Consider the following 27500-nt stretch of genomic DNA (forward strand, 5'->3'; position numbering starts at 1 on the left):
GTCCCTGTGAGTATTGGCTGGCAGCAAAGAAGTAATTCTTCTGAGCAGTTCTTATAGACATTTGGCATTTAGTACTTGCTCTCCAATTTTTTTTTCCCCCAAATGGAAGCCTGGGGTTGTTTCTTTGTTTCCACTCCATTCAATTGCAGGCATATTTTAACCAATCTCAAAATGAAAGGATCAGTTTAAAGTCATCTTTGAGGTAGAAAATGTTTTGTTGCTGATAATCCTTACTTTCTATGTACACCACCAATCAGACATATGAACACTAAGCATGTTTAGACCCTGGTTCTAACCCTATATAAATTGACATCCTTGGGAAACTTACTTAATTCACTAGCAACTTGTCTTCTTCTTGGGAAAAAGGAAAGAACATTCTAACCAGCCTTATAGATAGGCTGATACTAGTGCAAATGATACTGGTGAAAAAAGTACTCTAGGAATCATTGTGGATGATAGTAACTTAGGGCATTTGCAGTAGGGATCATGTGGAAGTCCTTCCAGGGCACGCTGGAGCTGCTTTGGATTATATGGGGACAGGGAGTCCTAGAGCTTTATGGACCTAAAGTATTTCTGACAAACAGCAAGTGTTTCATAATATGCCATGGCTCAATCCATGTCAGAAGAAGTCATTGCCTCCTACACTTTCAGGGAGCAGGAAGCCAGGGTAGCAACACTTAATGAATGGCCAGACAGCTCAGGGAACGTCCCTGCCTATGTTGTTTTGAAGGAGGCCAACCAGTTTCAAGTGGGCAGGATTAAAATGCAAACCAAGCCCAGATTTTTTTTTAATTAATATTTGATGTTTGCCAATCAAAGGAAAGGTAATAGAGTACAGCAAACAGACTTCTTAGAGCTATGATGTCACCTGGACTAAGACATCCTGCCTTGAGATGGCTAGGGACAGCAGCTGCCACCACCACCCCGCCCCTGTGGCTTCTAGGGAATGAATTTGGCAAATGAAAGAGAAATATGGAAATATTCCTCAGACATGGCCACAACTTTTGGTAAAATGCATAAACATAAAACTGACCATTTTAGCCATTTTAAGTGTACAACTCAGTGGCATTAAGGACATTTGTCATGTTTTGCAGCCATTACCACTCCTTCCAGAACTTTTTCATCACCCCACAAGGAAATCACAGACCCACTTAGCAGTCACTCCCTGTTCCCCCCTCCATCCAGCCCTGGCAACCACTGAGCAGGTTTTTTAGGGAGAGCACTGAGGTTGGGAATTAAGAGATGGGGCTCTTTTCAATTCTGAGCGGACTCCTGGCTTTGTGTTTTCCAACAACATAGCAGCCCCCTCCTAACAGCATGATGGCAAACTTATAATTCATGACTCCCTTCGCAAAAATTTCAAAACAACTGTGTTGAGTGTAGTTATGTATCATAAAATTCACCCATTCAAGTGTGTAATTCAAGGAGAATCTTTACAAGATGGCGCAGCTATCGCCACCGTCCGGTTTCAGACCAGTTTCCTCTTCCTGCTTCGATCCCTCATGGCTGCTGGTAGTTAATCCCTTCCCACCGCCCAGGCAGTCACGGATCTACTCCCATCTCTAGAAATATGCCTTCCCTGGACATTTCTTATCAGTGTAATACTGTGACACGTGGTCTCCATTTCTGACTCCTTTCACTGAGTAGAATGGTTCTGCAATTCACCTGTGGTGTAGTATATGTCAGTAGATTTTTTTTCATTGCATTATTCTGTTGATTGAATGTACCACCTTTTATCTATCCACTGACTTGAAAACATTTTACGCACCCACCATACTTTGTTCATACAATTCTGCGACTCTGTGCAAACATTTTAGAGAAAGTTTCTTGTCTGCAAATTCTAGAGGGTTATAGTGTCCTCTGATATGCCCACTCACTAAGGTTCTGTCCAACAAAAGTCCCCAGGGCAGATCCAGATTCTTAGATCATTCATTTATTCAGCAGATATACGTTGAAACCTCACAGCATGTCATGCTCTGTGCTAGACACAACAGATACGTTCAGCGCTCTGGCAGTTTCTGCTCGAAGTCCAGAGACAAAGCTCTCATCACACTGTGCACAGCTCCCCTTCTGGTGGGTCAAAGGAGCAGTAACCGATGTTTGGTCACTGGCAACTTTCTTTGTTTCCCCGCTCCCCCACACTCTGCCCTGAACCTCTCACTCCTCAAATACTGGATGCTCCTCCACAGTGCTCTCAGTTCACCCCGCGTGTCCAGCGCATTTTGTTTGATGTCTCCTCTATCTTAGAATGGTGTCTCTGTATATACCTTAAGCGTGGAAATGACTGATGAATGAATGACTCTTACTGATGAACACATGAGGGGATAAAGGAGCAAACAGAAGAATTAGGGACACTGGCCCCTTCAGATCTCTTGACTTCTAGACATGACTTGTTCCCTCTCTAGTTGGGGTCAGCAGTTACACGATTGCCTCTCCAGAATGAAGGCGCGAGTACACAAGGGAAAACACAGTAATCTGGAATTCTCCCTGCTCCTTGGAACATAGGCTTGACATAAACTTCTTATCACTATCATTGATATTTTAATAGTATCCCTAGGGTCACTCTCCAGGCAGACTATTTAGGGAAACAATATGAAAATCATCTTGCATGGCAGGGTGACCGGGCCCAGATGCCAAAGATAGTGACTTAGAATGGCTTCTCCAGCCTGTCTCCAGGCCCCTCCCTGCTCTGTTCTGTCACCACCCGGCTCACACTCTTAGCTTCCTGCCCTGGGTCATCCTGCCTGACCAGAAAGCCAGGAGCCAAGGGGACAGGACACATCCTGTGTATTCTTGTGGGACGCTGGGCAGAAGGTGGAAGAGAGAAGACCCAGGAGGCTCCACCAGGCAAGGTGTTTCATGTGGAGAAGAAAACAGGTGGTTCTTGAGGGCTTTGCTACTTGCCAGTTCTGGTGGCTGGGGTCTAATCAGAGTCCCATTAAAATTATGGGGATAAAACATTAAAAAGGGAAGAGACATGGAAATGCCTAGTCTTGGAGATTACTTAAGGTTACTTGAAGCTTTAAAAATAGGCTATAATTATTTTAAGATTATGTTCTTTTGTAGGACTAAATACCTATGTGTTATCTACTTTAATAGGACCATGTTTTAACCTCATCCATCTCAGGATAACTGTGGAGATTTATTTCCATGGTCATTTTTATTCCATGGTTGGGGCTCAGTGGTTTGGTCCATCATAGAAACATAATTCATGGCTTGTGGCCATCGTACCACAGTGGAGGGTCTACTATGGGCTATCATGTCCCTCCACCCATTACAGGAGGACTATTCGGCATTCCTGGATGAACCATAGCCTGCTGGGTTCCATGTCTTATTGGCAGAGAAAGATTGAAATGCTAGTTGGAAAGAAATTACCTTGGGTTTGGGTTTAGGTTGATTCTATTTTTGCTTAGCATCTTTACCATTTAAAATGTGCTCATGCTTGAGGCACCTCAAATACATTTTATCAATTCTAAATTCATATACAGAGATACTTTTCTCTGAGTGAGCTCCAGTGAAAATGCAGTGACACCTGGTCCTAATCTTGTGAATCGAAAGTCAGAGGGAACAGTCTTTTTTTTTCCTTCTTGACACTTTGCTTTTAATTCACACTGGATCCTTTCTGTTGAGTTAGTAATTTCATTTTAAGTATAGAAATCAAGTTTAATTAAAGCTTTCTTGCCATTTAAAATAATAATTTGTTTATTTAGCATTCTTAATTACCTTGAGTAAATTGCCTATAGAAGCTCACCTAATTCATTTGTTTGTTCAAATTATTACTGTCATTTGCATATTTTGAAAGACACCACTTTAATGAAACACTGGGGTGAAGGCAGGGCAGATGATACTTTCTGAGGCAAATGCTCAGGCAATGGTCTTTCTGCTCAAGTCTGTTTGATCAGCTGGAAGGTTTGTATCATCCTACTGAGTTTTCACAAAAGATCAAAGTCTTAAAAAGCTTTAGTATCGGAAAATCATTAGAAATGAAATGGGGGGGGGGGCAATATAATGAATGTGAACAGCATTCAGCCAGAAACTGCCACTTAGGCCTCTCCGGTTAACTTCTTATAACAAATGCAGATATGCCTCTCCTTAACCTCAAGATTTGTTCTTGCAGGTTGAGGGTATATGTAACATTTCTAATGCATTTGAGGACCTTAAGATAATTTGTTGAAAGGCTTTCTGTTAATAATGGAAAAATGTGATGTTGAATAAAGGCAACAATTTTGTTCTGAGGGTATTAGAAACATTTATCAGTGTTAATAGCCAGCTATAGGAGAGTTTAGAGAACTTATATTGATAAATAGGTAAGAATGATTTTTTTATTTGGTTATCAATTACTTTACATCTTAAGAATGGATCTTAGCTCATAATCTTTGGGAGTGCTATTTTTTACTGTTCTTTGGGAACTTTTCTCTTTTTTTAGCATGGAGGAATGAGGGATTTCTTCACAGTTCTGCACAAGTTTGCAGGATACTTTGATTGAATCAGTTTCTGATTTACTGATTTTAAGTAAATCCTGAGCCTCCTAAACTTTAGAAACTGACTCATAGTTCCCACTATAAAAAAAAAACCAGTTTGATAGAGCATAATAGAATACATTGCATTAATTTAAGTATCTCCAGCTTTTCTATTGCCTATAACTAAAATGTGGAAAACATTCTAACAAGAGCCCTTCATTAGTGTTTGTTATATACTAAGAGCATCTCTGAATGATGTGGCCAGAAGGCATATCTCAAATAGGAAACATTCTCTCTTTTGTACTAATGGATTATTTGTAGAGAAAGCACATATGCATCTTAGGAAACACTAGTATTAAAGGAAATGAATAACAGAGCCAGTTTTTGATGTTTGCACTCCAATTTAAAGGTCTATGATAAAGACAGGATGATTGTTCCTTTTGAGCCTGGTTGAGCCTGCGTCCTACTCTTCTGTCTTTGTTCATGAAGTCACAGCCCCTGGTCTGCCATTAATAGGGCTTGGGCTTTTAGACCTTCTCCCTGTTGTAACAGAGAGGATGCTGACCTCATTCTCCAGAGCCTTGCCAGGGTGACTTAGTAACCCGATGACCTTGGGCAGGTTACTTCCCTGGACTGGTTTCCTCATGTGGAAAGTGGTCATCTGTAGATGAATTTTAGACCCTTTTTAAGGGCATTCTAATTAAAATTCTAGGTTTCCAGTGGTAATGGATTATCTCTGATCCATATTTCTACCCACGGTCTCCATGCACCCAGGTGTGGGATTTGGGGAAGCCAATTCCTGGAGTCCAGGTGGAGTGAGAAGGTATGAATTAAGGTGAAGCAGGTGGGCTCACAGGGTCATCAAGCCTACTGCCTTACCATGCTCTCAGTTCTGATAAACCCACCTATGTCCACACACTGAACATTTGACCGCACCTGGGCCTGTAACTCTCCCCACTCCTCTTCTGGGGTAGAGGAAAGTAGGGATGCTGGAAGGATCTTAGAGATGCAAATATCTGGAATATGCTCTTGGTGTCTAAAATAAAATTCTACCTTTGTTTAAAGAACACAAAAGAATTATTTTCCTCTTGTTTGACTTAGAAAACAAAAAAACTCTAAACATTGTGACTTGTAAATGTTTATTTTTTTTGCATTAGTAAAGTATTTTATTTTTTAAGCTACAAAGTAAAACTATCAATAAATATTCCTAAAAATTCAAACCTTATACAAAAGATGTTAAGTAAAAAAAAATGAAAGTCCTTTCTACTACTATTGGGGTGGGGGGTGGGGTGGCTATCCACTACTAACACTTCTGTTTGGATATTTCCCAGACATTTTCCCATGCACCTATCAATGCAGTTACCATATATGCCTGTCTTTTTGCCTTAAAAATTGAACTATACTGTAAACACAATTATACAAACTACTTTTTTTTTTTACTTAAATGTCTTTCATAGATATTCGACTGTGAGAATACTTATAGATCACAGCAAGGTATGTGTTCATTAAAAACAGCTGGACTTGTTTGTATAACTATGTAGACATAATAAATCATATAAAAGCAGTAGCTCAGTAGATAGTGTCAAACTGTAACATACTTCATCTTTCTGTTTTAGGAATGTTAGTGAGAACTGACCATTCTCTAGGCAGCCTGGGGTTACTTGCCCTGAACTTTGTTATAAGCTGGTTCCCAGAACGAAGATAACCTTGTTCCTTAAAGTAGTTCTCTATTAGCTATTCTGATGAATAAATATATACTCATTGTCCATAAGCTAATATGTAACCCTTCCAGATTTTATATTTAGGTATATGCATTTTTAAATTTTGCCTGTGCTAATGCCATGCTTACTACATGTCAGGCTCAGTTCTAAACACATTCCAAATTTAAACTCATTTGATTCTTATAACAACTCTATGAGGTAGGTACCCTCATCCCATTTTAGTTTCTTGTGATTTTTCCATCTAACCAATTATGTTATCTGCAGAAAATGGGAGTCTTATTTCTTTCTCTCTAACCTTTATTCCTTTTATTAATCTTTTCTGCCTTGTGCTGGTTAGGCCCTCCAGCACCAGGTGAGTAGGAACTGGTGAGAGTAGACATCCTTTTCTTGTTACTGATCTTGGGGGAAAGCATTCAATACATCATCATTAAATAAGATTACAGCTGTAGATTGAGGAAATCTCCCATCCATTTTTAATTTGCTGAGAGTTTTGATCATGAGTTCATATTGAACTTTGTTAGATGCTTTTCTGAGTGTATTAAAATTCTTTATGCTTTTTTCTTTTTTATTCTGGTAGTATATCTATTATAATAATTGATTTTTAAATGTTAAAACTGTGTTACATTCCTAAGATAAACCCTAGTAGGTCATGATGTCAAACAGGATGATTATCTTTGTATATTCCTAAGTTTTATTTGGTAATATTTGTTAAGGAATTTTTGTATCTATATTCATAGATGCTGAGCTGTAATTTTCTTTTTTCATAGTATCTTTGTCAGATTTGGCATCAGGATTAAGCTGGCCTCATTCAATGAGTTGGGGGAGCTTCCATCCTCCTCCATTTTCTGAAAAAAAGTTTGTGTAAGATTAATATTATCTTTTCCTTCAATATTTGATAGAATTCGCCAGGAAACCAGAAAACCTAGAGTTTTCCTTATGGGAAAGATAGTGTGTTCAATTACTTTAAGAGAGATTGAGCTATTAAGATTTGTAATTTCATCTTATGTTGATTTAGTTAAGTTCTATTTTTTAAGAAATTTGTCCATTTTACCTAAGTTTCCAAGTTCATTGACATAAAGTTTTTATTATAGTTACTTATTATCTCTTCAATATATTCAGATCTCTAGAGACATCTTTTTCATTCCTGATACTAATTTTTATTCCCTCATTTTAATTTTTCTTGATCAGTCTAGCTACGAATTTGTGAAATTTATTGATCTTATAAAGAACTAAGTTTTGGTTTTCTTGATTTTCTTTATTGTTTTTGTTTTCTTTTTCATTATTTATGCTTTTTTAAAAAAGAATCATTATTTCCTTCTGTCTGTTTCCTTTGTATTTAATTTGCTCTTTTTTCTAGCTTCTCAGTTGAAAACTTGAGTCACTGCTTTTTGCCTTTATCCTTTTCTACTATGAACACTTACAGCTATAAATTTCCCTCTCATTACTTAACTATGGCACATGAATTTTGATATATTGAATTTTCATTACTTTTTATTTCAAAATACTTCCCTCAATTTCTTCTTTCATTCACGAGTTGTTTAAAAGTGTGTTCTCAATTTTCAAATATTTGGGGTTTTTAGGTATCGTATTGTTACTATTTTTAGTTTAATTAAATTATAGGTAGAAAATGTATTTGGTAGAATTTCAGTCATATATAATTTATTGAGACTCTGTTTATAGCACACCAGTTGTCTGTGTTGGTGAATGTACCATGTACACTTGCAAAGAATGTGTATTCTGCAGTTGTTAGGTGTAGTGTACTGTAAATGTCAAATCAGCCAGTATAGTTGATAGTGATATTCAGGTCTTCCATGTTCTCACTCTTTTTTTTGTTTGTTTTGTTTTTGGTTTTTGTTTCGTTTTGTTTTTATCTTGTTGTTCTATTAATTACTGAGAAAACAGTCTTAAAATCTCCAACTATGATTTTGGATTTGTCTATTTATTCAGTAATTCTGTCAATTTTGTTTCAAAATATTCTATTATTAGGCACATATCCATTTATTCTTTTTACTTCTTTCAGATGAATTCCCTTTTTTATCATTATGAAGTGTCCGTATGTCTGGTAATACTCTGCTTTAAAATCTAGTTCGTATGATAATATAGTCGCTCCAGCTTTCTTTTTTCTCTTTTTCCATGCTTTTATTTTCAAACTATCTGTTCCATGTATTTTCCATGTATTTAAAGAATATGGAGAACACATAGATGAGTTTTAATTTTTTACCCATTCTGGCAATTTCCATTTTTAATTGGAGTATTTATCTGTTTACATTTAATACAATTATTTATGTGTTTGGATTTAGATTTACCAGTTTGCTATTTGTTTTCCCTTCATGCCACTACTTATTTATTCCTCTCCCTTCCTTTCCTGCTTTATTTTGATGTAACTGAATACATTTCAGAATTCTGCACTAGTTTGGTTCTTCAGGAAGCATGTGCCAAGATGAAGTTATATGTGCAAGATAAAGAGGAGAGAGGCAGGCATCTGACATCTGTGAAAAGAGGGAGCAAGAAAGGAGAATAGGTAGAAAGAACCTCAAACTGCATTATGATTTTTAGAAAGTCTCTGCCAGCCTGCTGTACGATTTTGGTCAAAGATTGTTGATAGATGAGTGTTGCACTGGGCAGAATTAGCCAAGTACACATATCCCTGTCATGTTCAGTCACTGACTAACTGCAAAGAACATAGCTTTGATTCACTGACCGTGGATCACAAAGGGGCTGCCGTTGGATGGTGTCAGCAAAGTGCACTCCTCACAGCTGATTGTCAAGTTTCTTCTAGAAGGGAAATCCAAGTGTGGCACCTTCATAGCTACCATAAATTCCATTTTAGTTTTTCTATTGGCTTTTTAATTGTCTCTCTTTACATTCATTTTTAGTGATTGTGTAGAGATTACCATATATATTGTTAGCCATTCACATTCTACTTAGAGGTGACGTTGTGCTGCTTCACGTCAAGCATTGAAATATTTCAACCACATCATTCCTCCATCCTCTGTGCTGTTTTGGCCACGTATTTATGTTACATCTATTTATGTTATAAGCCCCATGATAAAGTGTAATAATTTTTTTTAAAAAGTAGTTGTATGTCTTTGAAAGCATTTCAAAGGAGTGTGTGTCTATGTTTCTGTGTGTGTGTTTTATACTTACATATTTACCATTTACCATTTTCAGTGATCTTCCTTTCCTTCCATAGACCCAAATTTGTGGAATTTATTTTTGTCCTGTAGAATTTTCTTCATCCTTTTAAGTAGTGCAGATCTGCTGGCAGTTAACTCTTTTAGGTTTTATTTTTCTGAAAATGTCTTCATTTAGCCTTCATTCTCTAAGAATATTTTTGCCAGATATAGAATTATGGCTTGACCATTAATGTTCCTGTTGACATTATAAAGATGTCATTCTTCTATGTTCTAGCCTACATTACCTTTGATGAGAAATTAGTATAGTTTTATCCTGTATATAATATGCCATTTCCCCCTGGTCGCTTTCAAGATATTCTCTTTGTCTTTGAATTTTAGTAGTTTGAATATGTGCCCTGGCATGGGTTTGTATTTTGTTTTGTTTTTACTTATCCTGTTTGGGATTCACAGAGGTTTTCAAATTTATAAATTTATATCATTGTTTTTACCAAATTTTGGCAAATTTGGATTATTATTTTTTCAACTTTGTTCAATTTTTTTTTTCCTTGTCCATTCTTTCTTCACCTGTCATTCTGGGATCTCAATTACACATGTGTTATACATGCTATTATATCCCACTGGACCCTGAGACTTCGTTCATTCTTAAAGTTCTCTTTGCTTTTTCACAAATTGGATAATTTATATTGTTTATCTTCAAGTTCTTTGAGAACTTTTTATTACTTTTTTCCTAATCTGCTGTTAGATCATCCAATGAATTTTCTTTTCAGATTTTTTTGTTTAGTTTTGGAATTCCCAATTTTTTTAATAATTTCTCCTTCTCTGCTGAAATTTCTATTATATTCTTTAGCATAGTTATAATACCTGCTTTAAAAATCCTTGTGGGCTAATTTCAGTATCTGTGTCATCTTAGAGTTGGTCTATTTCTTTTGAGGATGGGCTTTCCTGTTCTTTGCCTATCTAGTAATTTTGGAATGTATCTTGGACATTGTTAGTGACATGTTATAGAGATTCCAAATTATGTTACATACCTTTTAGAGTATTGATTTTCTGTTTTAGTAGGCAGTTAGTCTAACACTCAGATTCCAAGTTTGTCTTCCCTGTGATAGACAGCAGCAAAAATCTGTTTAGTTCTTGCCATCTTAGCTGGGATACTTGAAGTCTGCTACATGTGTATATAGTATTGGGAGGAGTCAGAAATTTGCTCAGATTATATGTACTGAATTTGGGGCTTCCCTTCTGTGTCTCTCTTCTTTCTGGGGCTTCCTCCCACATTTTATAGCTGCTGCATCTCTAATTTCTCAAATAGTAAGAGGGCAGAGATCTAACCACTATGTGGAACTGACTGACTGGGTCTCCCTTTAGATAAAAAGCTCTAGAACATGAGTAATTTATCAAGGGCCATTCTTTCAAGTGTTATCCTCTCCACACCCCCGGCTCCCCCTCTCCCATTAGCTCTTTCCTGTTCTTGTCACTCTCCAGTGCCTTCAAGTAGCAGTTGTTTTTTAATATTTTATCCAGGGTTTATGATTGTTATTTGTGAGAAGGTTGGACTGATATGAGTTATTTTTATGACCAAAAGCATTTTTATGACCAAAACCCACTTTAGAGATGAATTTGAAAGACACATTACATTAAGTTTAAGTACCTTACCCAAGGTCACACGGTTGGTAAGTGGCAGGGCTGTTATTTGAACTCAGGCAGTTTGGTTTCATAGTCTTAGGGTTTCTTCCAAGGGTAGACTTTAATGGTATGAATTTTCAGGACAGTGGCAGGAAGTATAGTCAATACACCTGGACTCGTGGGGCCTTACAGTGTTACTCTCTTATGCATTGGGCCATTGTCAAGATCTTATCACTCCGTGGATACTTCTCATGTCTTTGGGCATTTACATTATTTTATATGTAAGTTTACACATAATTTGTATTCAAGGATTATGTTGTTCTTGGTTAATATGTTGTCTCTAGTTATGAGAAATCTCATATACTCAAGATCTTGTGATGTTACTTAGAAGTTAGTGAAGTTTATCATGTGGTTCTTTTAGTGATTAAAATAAAGAAAACTTTTGAAGGAAAGTAACATCAACAGTAATATAATGAATGTATAGAAATTATTTATTGAAGAAACTCAGGACCATAATTATGGAGTAGTTGGCTTTTAAAAATGTAAATCTAAGATTAATTTAGCTGGTGCAAACCATAGACATTGGACCAAGCTAGAGTATACTTTGTTTTAGAGTTTCTGCTCCTTGTTTCTCTTTTCCTCCTCCGGCCCAAGTCAGTTTCAGTTAACATTCATGAAATGATTCCTTTTATCTTATTCCTCTAAACCTTGATATTATCTTCACTTTGCATTTACAAATCTGACTTGCTTCATATTGATTCACCATAGTTTGTAAGCTGGTTTGTAATGAAATCTTATTTGTGGATGTTACTCTCAAACTAAAGGAAAAGGCCTATGTAATTTGCTTTTGGAATTCTCTCACATCCCACACCAGTCCTCGGGTACCATATTTATGCTGACCGGCCAGTAAAGAGCAGAGGTTCAATACTTGATTGATTGATGGTTCTGAATCCCAGCCAGTCAGTTCTGGGAAGGTGGGCTTATCTTCTAAGTTTAATGAAACTGAGCCCTTGAAGGCCATGATAAAGATTTTGGCTTTCATCCTAAGACTAACCGGAAACGATGCAGAGTTTTAAGCAGTGGTGCGACAAGCCAGATTTAAATTTTTAAAATAATTACTCTGAATGTTTGTAGAGCAGTTCAGTATAACCAAGTTCTAGAGGATAGAAATTAATATAAATGATTAAAGTTTCACCGGGATATCATCTAGAGGAACTGATATCCCAGAGAGTCTTCAAGCAGAACTCCCAAGTGTATTTCTCTCGACTGCAGTGTTGAAGAATGTTGAGAAACAGAAAGTTAGAGACAGTTTTTTTTTTTTTTTTGGTCAAGGGCCTGGAATGTGAGTATTTTGCTTGTCTGAAAAGAAACATTATATTTTTATAATGAAAAATTAAAGCAATGTAAGTATCAAGGAATTAGGAATTAAAATTAAAAAACTACTAAAAATGGCAAGTCTACATTTTATGCCTATATGGAAATGGATATCATAATTTATTAATTTTAAAAAGCAAACTTGGGGCGCCTGGGTGGCTCAGTGGGTTAAGCCTCTGCCTTAGGCTCAGGTCATGATCCCAGAGTCCTGGGATTGAGCCCCCGCATCGCATCGCATCGCATCGCATCGCATCGGGCTCCCTGCTCAGCAGGGAGTCTGCTTCCCCCTCTCTGCCTGCCTGTCTGCCTACCTGTGATCTCTGTCTCTGTCAAATAAATAAATAAAATCTTTTAAAAAAAGCAAAATGAAAGATGTAATATGTGTATAATTATGAAAACGATCATATTTTCTCTTAACAAAAATATACAAAAATGAAGTTGAAACTTGTTATACTTTATTATCCACCAAATTCTGTTGCTTAACAGCTGTTAAAAAGTTATGCTGCTTAAAATGAGAAAACAAGCCTAATATTATTTCAGTAATCATGAAAATCTGGGCTAAAAGCATTGAGATCCTGCTAAGAGAGCAAAAAATTTGGAAAGATTAAAAACTTTCATATGAAAATGCACTCTGACGTGTTTCTTCTTCCCAAACATTTGTGGAGATTGAGGAAATTCTAAATGTGTCTTAAAGCAAGGAACTGACAACTCCAGAAATAAATACAGTTTTGGCTCATGCTTCAGCTGCTACTTACTAACAGGTTATAGCAAGGTTAATAATGATTTGTTTGATTGATTCCCCCAAATTTTTGTAGATTTTTGTCCTTCTCATATGTAACTTGCTAAATTATAGCACTCATGTTCCTCATTAAAATTAACACTAAAGGATGCATATATAAAACAAACATGGGTGGAAAAAGAAAGATTTCTCAGGAATAAAAGTCAGCCAAAGGTACACTGCCCTATGGGCAGCAAGTGGGGTATCAAGTTACTGTGGTTTTGTAAACAGTGTCAAGTCTGTATTCTGGGCTGAAAAACTGGCAAAGGACAGCTCTCCCTCATATTTCCTGAGGTCCTTTGCACCATTTTAAAGGATAAATCATAAATAGACCTTTGAACTAAGACAGTCTCGCTGGACCTATCCTTTTGCGACTGACTTCCAGTCTCAATGGGATATTGAAGGGGAGGCTGGATAGAATAAACAGTGGAATCCTTGTCCGGGAATGACTGCCTGGCAATTGTTTCATGGAAAACAGGGAGGGGTGGGGGACAACAACCCTGCTCTGTTCACTGGCTCTTTAATTTAGATTACCAATGATAAAGCCGGGGCTACGGCTAAAGAAAGGTAGGATGCATACGCAGAAACATTAGTGCTAATATGCTGCAGAAAGACAAGATAAATCAGCCCAGCTCTCATACATCACTGAGGGAGAAGCTGATTGCAACTTGACCATGTGCCTGAGTAGTCCCATCAGTGAGAAGAACAGAACATGGATTAAAAAAAACTAGAATGTACCCTTAGGGCTACTGCCGTGCTGGACCTGGAGGAAGTGTCTGGTGTAAGTTTCAGCTTGTTTTATCCACGCATTTACCAGTGTGTTCCCACGCAGGGAGCTTGTTTCTCTTTCTGTGTTTTCATGAGAGCTTCAAGCATGTTTATTTACAGCCGTAGACTTCATTTCGTACGGATTTAATATCAGCCTAATAAAGTTCTTACCAGAGGACAGTTTAGCCCAGTGTTTGTCCAGGAGAGAGAGAAACGTGAAAAAGTGATGGTTCTCCTTACTGTCTATAGGAAGCCTGTGGGTGAGTTTTTGGTTTTTGGTTTTTGTTTTGTGGGGGAGGTGAGGGGTTAGAGAGGCAGATTTTAAACTAAAAACTCCGTACTTTTGCCATTCACTTAAAAAAAAAAATGTATTGGTAACCCAGCATTTCATTCCTCCTGTGGTCTTTTGTTTTTGAAAAACTCTGTTTGAATATGTAAGCCAGACTGCTCGGAACGCATTATATTTTATGACTGGGATGTTTGTATTGTTTCATATCTGTTATTAGACAAAATAATCATAAAGGGTGTTTTCTATGGACCTTTTTATATTCCAAAATTAAATACAGATGGTAATTTCCAGCAGTTTTAAAAATTTGTCAATTATTTAATTTAGCATCACTTAAGCATCTGCACAGGGAGAAAGCTGAGATGGTACAGAAGCTGAATAAGCATTGATTGCTCGTCTGAATTGCATCTTTAAAATTTTTGCCTCAAATCTCTGATTTCACAGTTTATTTTTACCAAATTAGATTATCATATTTCATTATCAAGACTGCAAATGGGTGGAACCCTCTCAGATATCCTACATTTCCCGTTAAAACAGTGTGCAAAGCGCCTGCTGATTGTTAGTCTGAGGGAAATTCTCATGCGGGCTCCCCGAGAAGATGGCTTAAATAATGCATGGGTAAGAGTGAAGCAAGATGGAATTTATGGCCCCAGACACTGAGTTCGGGCTTTTGTTCAGAGGAGAGACTACATAAGTGTGAGCATATAACATACTCCCAGGCTCCAGGGGAAGGGCGTAACTGAATGAAATTAGTGGCCACATGGTGCTGTCCACATGTTATTCAAAACAAGCCTAAAACAGTCCACAGAGCCTAAAGTGTAGTTTGAGGAGGGGAGGTAGGGGAAACTGGAAGTGTCAACGGCAAACAGATTCCCCTGACTGAAAATTCCATGGGACAGACACAGGAAGTGAGCGTTCGGTAGGGGGCAGGGTGACCCTAGAGAGAATGGATGTGTGGCTGATGAAAAGCAGCATGGCAGTCTTGTTAGGAAAGAATAAACCTTGACCAAACTGCAGCATTCTATATATTATGTCTTCCATCTTGTCCTAATTAGAGGAATATGTCTGCTGAATCCTAATCTCTTTAATTGTTGATAGAGCAGGCATGCGATTTGCTATAAATACACATGAGCATTCATTTCTGAAATAATGGCTGTTGCCAAATATATTAGACCGACAGGAGTGCAGGACTAGGGAAGGCTGTGCTGAATAGTTGAGTTTTGGAGGTAATGGACCAGTTGAGATTCATTGCACAGCTGGGCCAGCAGCTGCACCCAGTGCTCTGTCAAGTTTGGCCTCCAATTTCCTTGAACTTGTCCTTGTTTGCCAAAATGATGAACATAGCAAGAGCTCGTTTCAAATGAGCCTGCCGCAAGCAAAAAAGACCCTTTCCAAGGCGTCTTTGTCAAGGTATGTAGTCAACAGCAGCAGTGGCCAAATGAGGTATTGATTAGGGAATGGGAAGTTTGAATAGTCATAAAAATAAAAACCAAAGGCAAAGTGGTAGAATGAGGTAAGCTGGCAGAAGACCAGAGGACATTAAAAGGCTGCATTGGGTCATCACTGTCCTAACTAAAGGACATATGGAAAAATCCCATAATAATATCCAGCAATAATTATCTTGTAGTTAGGAAAAAATAAATAGGCCCGTAGGTTGGAAGGCAGCCCAGTAATCTCAACGCCTTTTTTCCTAACATTGTATTGTTCTGATATTCCTTGGGACCGGGTCAAGAGGAAGTGTCGTAGAAAACATTTTATATTAAGATGCATCCAGTGACTAAACAATGTGATTAGTGGCAAGCCAAAATAAGAGTAGCAAGGACCCTCCCTCCATTTCTTGGTCCTGGTTTGAGCAAGTATTTATTTAGCACGTGCTACATATCCAGCATGTTCTAGATACATACTCTAACTAAGTGGGTTATAAACTCTTTGAGAGCAGACTAGTGGATTATACTTCTGTATAAATCCCATTTCTTGAAAACCATTGCCTTGATATTGTAATAATAGCAAGTCTCTCTACTTCCTTGACTTTGGAGAGATTAAATATCAACTCTTTGCCATGCAAATGCCTTATTTTCCTGCTCCAATGAAGATGACTCTCTTCTTTTCGGATTTGAGAGCTAGTGACTTGAGCATTTATAAGATAGGTGATTTGGGACAAAATACTTAACCTCTGGGAGAGTCTGTTTCCTTGTATGTGAAATGAAGAAAGTAACACTCATTATGCAGGACCGGGAGGAGGAGAGATGCTTAGCGCAGAGGCGGTGTTCTCCTCCTTCACAGGGAATAAGCAGGATAAGTCACCATATGGACTGAATGCCCGCTGGGCATGGAGGTGGGCATGGGGAGAGAATGAGGAGGGCAGGAGAGAAGCTGGCTAAGAGTCTGTTACAGAACCTTTGGTGAGAATATAACCTGAGACAGGATGGTTCCAGTGGAAACACAGAGAAAAGGATGAATCTGAAATATGTTTTAAAGGGAACATTGACAGAATGTGACAGCTGATTACATTAAAGTAGGATGAAGAAGAATATTATAAAGAAGAAATAACCATGGTGCCAAGGGAAAAGGATTATGGGTTTGTGATAATGGCAAGGTTGGGTGTGTGTGCACGTGTTCCTGTGTATGTGTCGGGGAAGGGGCGGTGTTTGTTCTCCAAACCCAAAAAGCTGAAACAATACGGTTCTTCAGGGACTCATAAACCAAGAAAACATAAGAAGAAAGAAGAGGAAATTGGAATGCCTAGTTAACTTATGTAAAGGGAAAGAAAAAAATCAATAATAAACCAATAATATAAGACTATTGCTGACAATAGAGTGAGAATTCAAAGGAATTGCTTAAAATGGCAAATCTATGTTTGGAGTTTTTCCCAGACAAGACCCACAATCATCAAATAATAAGGCTCTTCTGCAATCTTGGAACTTATTTAAGTTTTCCTGAGTTAAAAAAAATGCTACCGAGAGGATACAAATAGTGTCAGGGTTGGGAAGAAAAAGAGCGTGAGGAATGAAAATTCTCAAAATAGCTTGGTTCTAAAGAGGCGATGGAAGCCAAAAGGTAGCTGGTTGACCTTTCAGAACTTAACCATTCATTATGACTTGTCAGAAAGTGTCAGGAAGTTTGACAACTGTTATTCCTTAAATAATTTGTTGTGATTTTTCAGGAAACTCAAGCAGAAATCAAAACTATGCCAAACCAAATGGTTGTGGACTGGCAAATAGGTTGTGGTCCAAATGCTCATTTGTAAACCCTTTATCGGAACAATGTTGTAAACGTCTTCAGGTTCCTTTACGAACGTCTATACAACTCATCCTATAGTAGAAGTCATGTACGTTTGCAATAAAAATTGATAGCTAAAAGACTTTTATGTTAATAATTAAAATACAAGCAGTATCTTAAGAATGGAAAATGTTTTGAATGCCAGTACTTGGAGAAGTGCAGCTTAATTACAAGATGGTGTGGGATGTGGCTTTTTTGTTGTTGTTGTTATTTTTATATCTTTTTTTTTTTAATTTCTTTTCAGCGTAACAGTATTCATTGTTTTTGCACCACACCCAGTGCTCCATGCAATACATGGGTATTGGGGAGGGCACGTATTGCATGGAGCACATATTGCATGGATGTGGCTATTTTAAAACTTATGTCCACTTTCATTGGTTTTAAGAGACTTTGATTTCTTTAATTTTGAAATGTAGCGATTTTCTTGTCCTTTTTTAATGAATTTTACCCCTAATAGTACCTGCCATGTTTTCACCCATTGAAAAAAGAAGGTGAATGAAGATGAGATAAAGAGGTGAAGAAGGGGGACACCTGGGTAGAAGGGGGACACCTGGCTCAGTGGGTTAAGCCTCTGCCTTCAGCTCAGGTCATGATGTCAGGGTCCTGGGATCGAGTCCCGCATCGGGATCTCTGCTCGGCAGGGAGCCTGCTTCCTCCTCTCTCTCTCTCTGCCTGCCTCTCTGCCTACTTGTGATCTCTCTTTGTCAAATAAATAAATAAAATCTTTAAAAAAAAAAAAAGAGGAAGAAGGAAAGAATGATTTACCTAAGGTAGCTGGGACAAAAGTTAAAAGAAAGAGGAGAAAGAGCAGGTTTGAAGAATGGGTGAGAAGGATATTGCATGAATGGAAATTAAGGGAGTTCTGACATTGAGAAGAAGAGTGTATGAGAATGCGCATGTCGCCCTTAAGGAGTGAAAAGGGGAGACCACTGGGCCTGATAGCTCACTGTATCAGCCACCAGGGGGTGCTTCAGACTCAGAGACGTTCTTTCTTGAGTAGGCGACATGCTCATGTGACTGATAGACTTGAGGATAGGAACTTTGGTCCCCTTAAGTTTCCCCCTTTTAGCCCCCTCTTGTCCATGCCTTCCCTGTTTGGTGTGGATACCATGGCCCATCGTTTCAACCACCCTCTTACCAATATTTTCAGTTCTCCCATTCATTCATTCAATAGAGATGTATGGAATGATTCCTATTTGTCAGGCATTGTAGTATTAGGTACTTAGGAATGAACGAAACAGATCTTGCCAGCCCGCAATGCCTACCAGGCCAAATACCATCCCTTAATCAATGCAGTTGTGTGCTTTCTCCTGCCTACAACCAGACTGCCAAGCACTGCTTGAGAAGATCATACCACTGTCCATATTGATGCTGTGATACATTTATGACCTCCAATCTCAATTGGACCCCTCAGTATAGCTCAGTGATCCTTATATGTTTTCCTGATATATTACTGACATTCTCTCCAACACATGTTTGAAGACTTTCAGCTTTTCTCCAACCTTTGATCAAGCCACATCAGTAGATAGCCTCTCATCTCCGCATTCAGGATTTCAACTTCCTGTCACCAGACGGATTACCTGCATAACCCAAATGAAACTAATTGCCTCGAGGACCAATCTGCTTGGTGATAGTCAAATCTGACTCCAGAAAGCCTTGGAAGAGAATGGAGGTCTTTACTGATAGTTTCTTGAGGAGTCAACAAGACCAAAAGAGGAACTAACCCCAGAACACATAGTCAGATTTCCTAAAAATTGTTTTTATACATCTTCCTCTCCGAAGTCTGGCTCCTTGTGGCAGCTATCAATTTGTAGATGATTCCTGACTTAAAGTGGTTCAACTTAATGATTCTGTGACTTCACAGTGATGTGAAAGCAATATACATTCAGTAGAAACCAAACCTCGAATTTTGAATTTTGATCATTTCCCAGGCTAGGGATATGTGGTACCACACTCTCTTGTGATGCTGGGCTCCCAGTTGCCATGTGATCACAAGGGTAAATAACCAATACACTTAGAAGCATTCTGTGTTTCACTTTCAGTACAGTAGTCAGTAAATTATTATGTGATGTTCAACACTTTATTACAAGATGGGCTTTGTGATAGATGATTTTGCCCAAATGTAAGCTAATGTAAATGTTCTGAGTGCGTTTAAGGTAGGCGAAGGGGCTCAGCTAAGCTATGATGTTTGGTGGGTTAGGTGTGTTAAATGCATTTTTGATTTATGATACTTTCAACTTCCAGCAGGTTTATTAAGATGTAACCCCATCATAAGCTGAGAAAGATATATATCCTCTTTTTCTTCTCTGCCTCCTCACTTGCCCCCACATTAATTAATCTCATCTTCCTCCTGTCTGCTCTCATTCCTTCATAGATTGAACAAACTATCTTGGTGTTTGCCATTTTCCTCCCACCCCTGACCTCAGTCAGCACAAGTCCTAGATAGTTCAGCAAGCAAATTATCCTTTTTCTGAGTAAGAGCAAGGCATTGCAAATATTGGTGACTTAACACACACATATTTTTTAATTGTCCACTTGTGTTCATGTATTCCACCTTTCCCCAGGTTAAAATAGAAGAGGTTTTCCCTCTTCTGATTTCTCACCTGTGTTCTACACCTCATTCACTCCATATTTTGGGGGTGCTAGCTTTGTGCACACTTTGCTCTGTTTCCTGTATCTTTCACCTTTTTATCTCTCGTAGAGCCTTCTCATCAGAGTGTCCAGGGATGCTAGCTGCTCCAGTCTTAAGACAAAACAAAATAAACCAAGACACAACAAAACCTTCATCTTTCTTACATACTCTTTCATCTCCTCTCCTAACTTTTTCTCCCCTTCTATAGCTCAACTTCTCAAAGGGTCTTTCTACCTTTGTTGGGTCCTTCCTTCCCAAACACTCCTCAAGCCACCATGATTTAAATTCTACACCAGCTACTTCATGGAAGCCCTCTACCTAAAGGCATCCACTGCCTATTTGTTCTGAATGTGAAGAGGTTTTACAGTCATTAATCTGTCCATAGCATTTGACACTGTAGATCACCATCTTTTCTGAAATACAGTTTTCCTGTAGCTTCTCTGTTCTTTCCTATGTCGTGGTCTCTGTGGGTTTATCTTTCTCTACATACTATTAAAATATAGATGATATTCAGGGGCCCTGTTCTTTTCTGACTTTGGGAGGAATAGGGTGGGAGTTCCATCCATTCCCAAGCCTTCTGTTAATACTACATGCTACATTGACTTCTGTGCTTGGGTCACAGATTTCTGCTTGGAGATCTCCTCCAAACTAGGGATTTGACCCCAGAATGGGGGATTCAGGAGGTCGGCAATAATTTGCTAAATGCTTCTTCTCTCTCAACACACTTCCCTTAAAGGCACCCCACCACCATTATTTATTCTGTTACAATGATCTCCTTTGGGGCTGAAACACTAACTCTGAAATCTTCTTTCATTCTTTCTTACTCTATTACTTATAGATAAACTTGATAGAATTTGTTCCTTTAATAAACCAAAGTTTTGGAACTCAAAAGCCTTTCTTGTATGAAAATTGGTTTTTAAAATAAAAAGTGCTTTGACTTCCTATGCTTTGGATTAAAATATATACATGTATATTTTTATATATAAAATTATATATATATAATTTTATTTTTATATAAAAATATATAATATATAACATTATATATATAATTTTATATAATGCTTTATATAAAATTATATATAAATGTTATATAATGCTTTGGATTAAAATATATACATGTATATTTTTATATATAAAATTATATGTGTATATAATTTTATATATATACACATATATATATGTATATATATATATAGATACCCACTTGGCTCTTTTGTTTCCTTGAGGTAATTGAGTGATCCTGAAATAATGCAGGGGTTCAGCCGGGCAGAATGTCAGAGGAGCAATGGGACACAAACTCTTTCATATTTTAACCTACACTGGAAAGCAGAAGGTAAATGATTTGGTTTACTTATGGGGTGAGGCACCATCCAAGAGAAAAGACTTTTGAGCTTAAACATGAAGGTCCATGAAGTATTCTTTTGCTTATCTGAACAGATTTCTCATCATCAGAAATTGTATCTGTATCACTTGATAACCAGAAATGATTGGAAGATTCTAATTTTCAGCACTTTGTGAGTAAAATGGATTTACAAGTGAGGATGTGGCTACATTTTGGGTCTTTCTAATAAATTGTGGTGAAAGAACGAATTGAATGGCCTACTCCAGCTTCACCCTGATCACGTGGGCACAGACTAATGTTCATCCAGGCCGATCTATAAAGGCAAGGGGGTAGATGTTTAAGAAATTGTTTGGGGGTTTTTTGCTCATTTTTTTAAATTTAATTTTATTGTTTCATCATTCCAAGAGTCATTGTTTAGGAAACTATTTTGAACCTTTGAGCTTTAACTACATTTTGGAAAGGCTTCATGGGACATGAAAGAAGTCTAATGACTTAGGACAGAAAAATAAATTTTTCTGCTTATTTAAGCTCTAAAGCTGTTTTGTTGAAGAATATAGAATATATTTCAAATTTCATGAGAAAAAGAACGTGGAATATCTTTCATAAATTCACATCGTGTCATACCTAAGTTAATCCCAATTTTAACTGTTAATCAGTGATGGAGAAACTGGAGAAGGTGGGACATGCTTCAGTTGCTGGGCTCTTATTATCCAGGCATGCGACTGCAATTTGAACAGATTGGACTCAAATAAGCAGATTATTGGACCACCTAACAAAATCAGCATCCCAGTAATCAATATCTGAAATAATAAAAGCATGAATTAAATGTTTTTTGATCAATATTATTCACACAACTCATATCCTTAATGATAATGCTTAACTGAAAGAAAGACCTTTGCTTCAAGGTTCATTTGCAATCCTCTCAGAACTCTAAATTTGTTTTGACATCCCAGTGCTTCTGGAAAATATGAGTCCTGTATTTCATTTTGTGGAATTAGAGCAGACTGCATAATAACATGCTCTTACATAACACAGACCATTTCTACTTCTTCATTCTAAGTTTTAAAAAGAGAGCTGTGGAGGGGCACCTAGGTGGCTCAGTCGGTTAAACCTCCACCTCCTGGTCTCAGATCAGGTCGTGATCTCATGGGTAGTGAGATCGAGCCCCACATCAAGTCCCACATTGAGCATTATGCTCAACGGAGAGTCTGCTTGACTATTCTCTCTCTCTGCCCTAACCACCCCCCCCCCATCTCTTTCTAAAATAAATAAATAAATCTTTAAAAATACAAAACAAACAACAAAAGGAAAAATGTAGGGTTTCAGGCAGAGTAGAAGAAACCTTGGAATGGGGAGAGGGGAAGAGCCATGCGTATCATTCTCTCCGGTTCATTGTGCTCATACCGTCTTTAAAGGTTCGCCTTTTGCATAGAGATCCAGAAATTGAAAGCAGCTATTTGTCTGAAGCTGACCTTCCCTGTTAATTAGAGGACAGAATTATAGTTCAGCTTCCCCATAACTAAGAACTAAGAGTCCTATAGTTTTTCCTAATCTAAAAGGAGAATGTAAGAAGGGCTTTAAACTCTTAAAAAAAAAAAAAACCTAAATTCTAAAATTCAGCATTGAAATAAATCTAAGTCTCTATTAAGTCACACTGGGAGCATTGCAGTAGGAAATGTCTGGGGAGGTGGTCTTCCCAAAACACCAGCGTCAGGGCAAATCTGTAGACATCCTCAGCTCATGCCGCAGGAGAGCAGCACGCAGAGCTGCAAAGACAGCCAACATGTCTCCACCACTTAGTGTTTCCAGCAAAATTTAGCAAGGTTGCAAAATGAGTCCTGCTGGTATTCAGGCCCTTCTAGGCCTCTGGTAAGGATGGCAGCTCTTCTGGAGACCTGAACCGTGCTGTAATCATCACGTATGTTATTTTGCCGTTAGAACTAACGGAACTTCACAGGAGTTTCTGATGTTCTTTCAGAAATCGGAGGGCAGGTGGAGGGAGAACCATTCAGACAAATCCATACAACAGTTGAGGCGAGTCCTAAGTTGGAATAAAACAGAGGCAACCTTCCACTGCCCCTGATGAACTACAGTTCACAGCATCAGACGAAGACTTTTGATTTATTTTGTCATTTTTGAGACCTAACAAATGCTACATTCCCCAGCTAATAGTATTAGCCAACTAATTTCTTTCAAGGAGAAGTTACAGAAGAATATTTGTCCTTTGAGATGTCTGTCAGTCAGTCTTGGAGGAACTGGCTGAGAGGGACTGACACTTTACCCCATGTCCTTTTCGGTTATTCACATGCTAGTTTCCAGTCAGGCATTGACTCCTATTGTGTACTAGGCATTATTCTGGGCACAGTATTTAGAGCAGTGAGTGAGACAGATTTATGATCATGGTAAAGTGTCCACCCAAGAAAGCCTCTTCAAAAGGCACTTTTATTAGCATGTGAGCTCGGTATCATCACTTTATATTGTCTATAGCTCATGTGAAAAAGGAAAATTTTCTTTGTTTTAGTCACAGGAGGTTTGGTTTTTTAAAACCCCAGGAATGCCTCTTTGACTTGAGGGTACACAAGGACATTTAAGTGACACAACCCAGGTCTCATCTGTGCAACTCAGTCTTGAACGTGAACGACACTTGCAAGAACTGAAAGCAGGCTACATGTAGAGGTAGAACTCTTCAGATATTTTTTTCTAGAAGCAGATCCATCTACTTTTGATTCAACCAAATGTCGTGACTCCTAAGTTTTTACGTACTTTAGAAAGGCTTGACTTCCTGCAAAGTGTTGCCAAAAAATGAAAAGTAACACCAAGAAAAAGCCCCAGTCAAGGGCCTGGCATCTTGTAGGTGCTTAGAAAGTGTTTGTGGTACAGACTCTGAAGCCAACCAAAATCTTTTTCTTTTTTTTTTTAAAGATTTTATTTATTTATTTTACAGAGAGAGATCACAAGTAGGCAGAGAGGCAGGCAGAGAGAGAGAGAGGGGAGGAAGCAGGCTCCCTGCTGAGCAGAAAGCCCGACGCGGGACTCGATCCCAGGACCCTGAGATCATGACCTGAGCCGAAGGCAGCGGCTTAACCCACTGAGCCACCCAGGCGCCCCTACCAACCAAAATCTTAATCAGATGCCAAAGGTGGGGTTCCAAAACAAAACTGGCTTTCTTTCCCCCTAAGTGAATCCCTAGAATGATTCATTTCTTTCTGTAAAACGTGAATACTAATCCTCACCTCATGGAGCTTTTAGGCAAATAAGATAACCTGGGAAAGCTCTTCATAGACAGCTAGAAAGTTTACTATGAAAAAAAAAAAAGCCCAAGGCCTTGATAAATTCTTATGCATTGTGTTCTTGTTGAATAGCAACAAGTTAAAAAGCAAACAACTAGTATGTGGTTTTTTGAGCCTTTCCAGTGAAAATATTAGAAACCTTTTTGTTAAAAGTTCCTTCCCTAAGGGTAATTCTATACTTATATATTTTGAGGAAAATAGTAGGAAACAAACAAAGTCCAATATCTTGAATAGAGTTAAGGCAAGATTTTGTGTATTGAAAATCACAGAAAACTGGTTTCTGATACTTGGATATCTTCAGTGTTGCTGTGTAAAGCCTGTGGGGCTAGGCAGTGTATTGAGATTGACTCAATCTTCAGATTGTCAGCGCAATTGCTAAGCCGTTTGGCTCCTTACTCATTTGGTGATTTTTATTGAGCTGAACCATACAAAATTCCAGATATTCAACAACCTTGGGCCCACAAAAATGACAATTTCATCCATTTAGCCTAATATCATTATAGTTCTTTTACTGAATGGGGGTTCTTTTGTTTATCTGTTCAGCCTGGTATAGACATCCAGAGGACAGAGATTGTGTCCGATGTCTAAACTGAAGTCTGGGCGTCTGAGCTCAGACAATATAAAATATGAAAAGGAGGCATTAAAGGTCTTTTCATATGAGTTGCAGGTGCCATTTCTGGCACCCTTCTTGGAGACAATGCAATGGAAATCATAGGTGCTTGGTCACTGGGGACGCCTTACAGGGGAGCTCCTCACTCCCAGCGAATGTTCAGCTCAAGCTAGGAGCCATCCCAGAGGCTCTGGTGTCACCTCAGGTGTACTGCTCCAGCCCAGAGTCCCCTTCTCCTTCCTATTTCCACCTCCATCCTTCCTAACCTCACCCTGCTGTCTCTGCTGCTTTTGCCTATAGCTTACCCAATTAAAGGGATTTAGGGTAACCGCTGTGCTGCTTTTTAAGCCTTTTTTATGGTATCCTGTAGAATGGCAACCCATAGTAGGAATGCATTTTACATCATGACCCTGTACTGCTGTATTACAAATTTAAATAGTGGATTTACCTATATCCGCATCTTGTATACAGGTTACCAAGCCAATGACCAGTTTTGAAAAGCTGTCCAGCTTGTCTTTTTTGAAACAAGGGTCCAATTAAACTTGTGAAGACTTTAAAGCTTCATGGGAGAGAGAAAAAAATGCCAGCTCAATCTTTAAGCTTTTTATCCCCCTTAAGCAGCTGTGGTCTGTATCGGTTTATGTCAGGATTTGTTTTCCTATTCCTGTTTTTGAGAGGCCACTACCAAGCCGATGAACCCTAAGATGGGGCTGTGGGTCTGTAACAAAGTTCTGAAACCCATATAATTAATTCTGGATGGCAGTGGCTCATTCCAGTTGCCGTGAACTGTTTTAGAATGACCAGGAGTGTTGCCGGCCATCTGCTTCTCTGTGCACGGATGTAGCCAGGTGAGGTTATTTACCTTTATGCCTGTATCTTATTCCTAAAATGACATTATGATTTTATCCTATCTATAAGTTGAGATTTAAGTTTATAAAAATCCCATGCAAAGCTATCTAACTGTATACCAAAGATTATGCTATCTGGATGAGCAGCTTGGGAATATGTAGGTTTTGATCCAAACCTTTGAAATGGTTTGAAAAGGGCCATAGCACCATTAGGTCAGTTAAAACATTTAGTATAAGAATTAAGGAAAATAAACACCCCTTGCCTACCTCAGGGTTCAGATAACTTACCTAAATGTGGCTTGGCTAGTGCCCCACTGCTTTTAATTCACAGAAAGTCACATGTGTGTTCTGGGGTGGGGTGTTGGGGGCGGGGGAAAGAGACAGTTACTTCTCCCTATGCGGCCCCATCATTATCAAACTAGGCGATGGTATCCGAAACCCTGCTAATTTGCAGGAATGAGGGACATGAATAAGACTTTTCTTATTTGGGTGACTTCAGAATGGATTCAGAATGTTGCTCGAAAGGGAAACTGGTGAATTCCCTTTTCTTCCATTTGTCCTGATTTTGGAGGTGTAGAGGCTCTTGACAGACTGTTTTAATGGGTATTGGCATGCCGTCTGCTGGTGAGAGAGCTGACTCAAGTGAAATGTGGCAATCATAGGAAATTTCTTTTTAAGAACTTGGAGAAATGCCTCACAGAGTTCAGGGTTCGAAGGAGTGTAGTTGAGGGCAAGGCACAAAATCTAGGTGATTTAGCTCAGCTTCTTACCCATTCTATATCACTGAGCAAATCACTTAACTCTTTTGTGCCTGGGCTTTCACTGGTGAAATAGAAATAAGGTCCCTGTTTCCTAGACCTCCTTTAAAGGGATATTATACATTTTGACAAAAGGAGGAAACCAATTGCTTTTGGTACTGAAGGAAATTCTAAAGGGGAGTTGCAACAATATTTTGAAATGATAACATTACAGAGATAAGAAAATGACCACCCAAGGCAAATATATATTAAAACTAGGGTAGGTCCTTCGAATCCAAAAAAACATTCATTGGGAAGTTACTATACTTCACACACTTTCCCATTTATTTTTCCCTGGTTGTTTAATCTTCCCAGCAGGCTGGGTGGCAGTTGGTTACTGTCCTATTTATGATTGTATAAATAAAGAAACAGGCTTAGAGAAGCTAACCAACCTGTTTGAGAGCCACACAGCAGGGAAGGAACAGAGCCCAGGAGCCAGCCTTCTATTGACAGGTCCTTTTCATGGTACACCACCTGCCTTTGAGGTGATATTGAAAGACAATAGAACTAAAATAAAATAAATCTAAAATTTGATTTTGAAGTAAACAGGGTAATTAA

The 27500-nt window shown here is 38.4% G+C and overlaps 1 protein-coding gene across 7 annotated transcripts in view; it reads left to right on the forward strand.

Annotated features, from left to right (window-relative positions):
* Nucleotides 1-27500, forward strand: part of RAPGEF4 (Rap guanine nucleotide exchange factor 4) — a 288137-nt gene that overhangs the window by 99458 nt on the left and 161179 nt on the right. The window contains exon 1 of one of the 7 annotated variants that reach the window (XM_032355964.1): nucleotides 13548-13871. The exons of 5 other annotated variants lie outside the window; for them this stretch is intronic. The gene's annotated coding sequence lies outside the window, so the exon portion shown is untranslated. Of the gene's footprint in view, nucleotides 1-13547; nucleotides 13872-13919; nucleotides 14119-27500 lie in introns of those variants that run through there. One more of the 7 variants, XM_032355965.1, reaches the window with a different exon arrangement.

Source organism: Mustela erminea, chromosome 8, assembly GCF_009829155.1.
Source record: "Mustela erminea isolate mMusErm1 chromosome 8, mMusErm1.Pri, whole genome shotgun sequence".
NCBI lineage: Eukaryota > Metazoa > Chordata > Mammalia > Carnivora > Mustelidae > Mustela > Mustela erminea.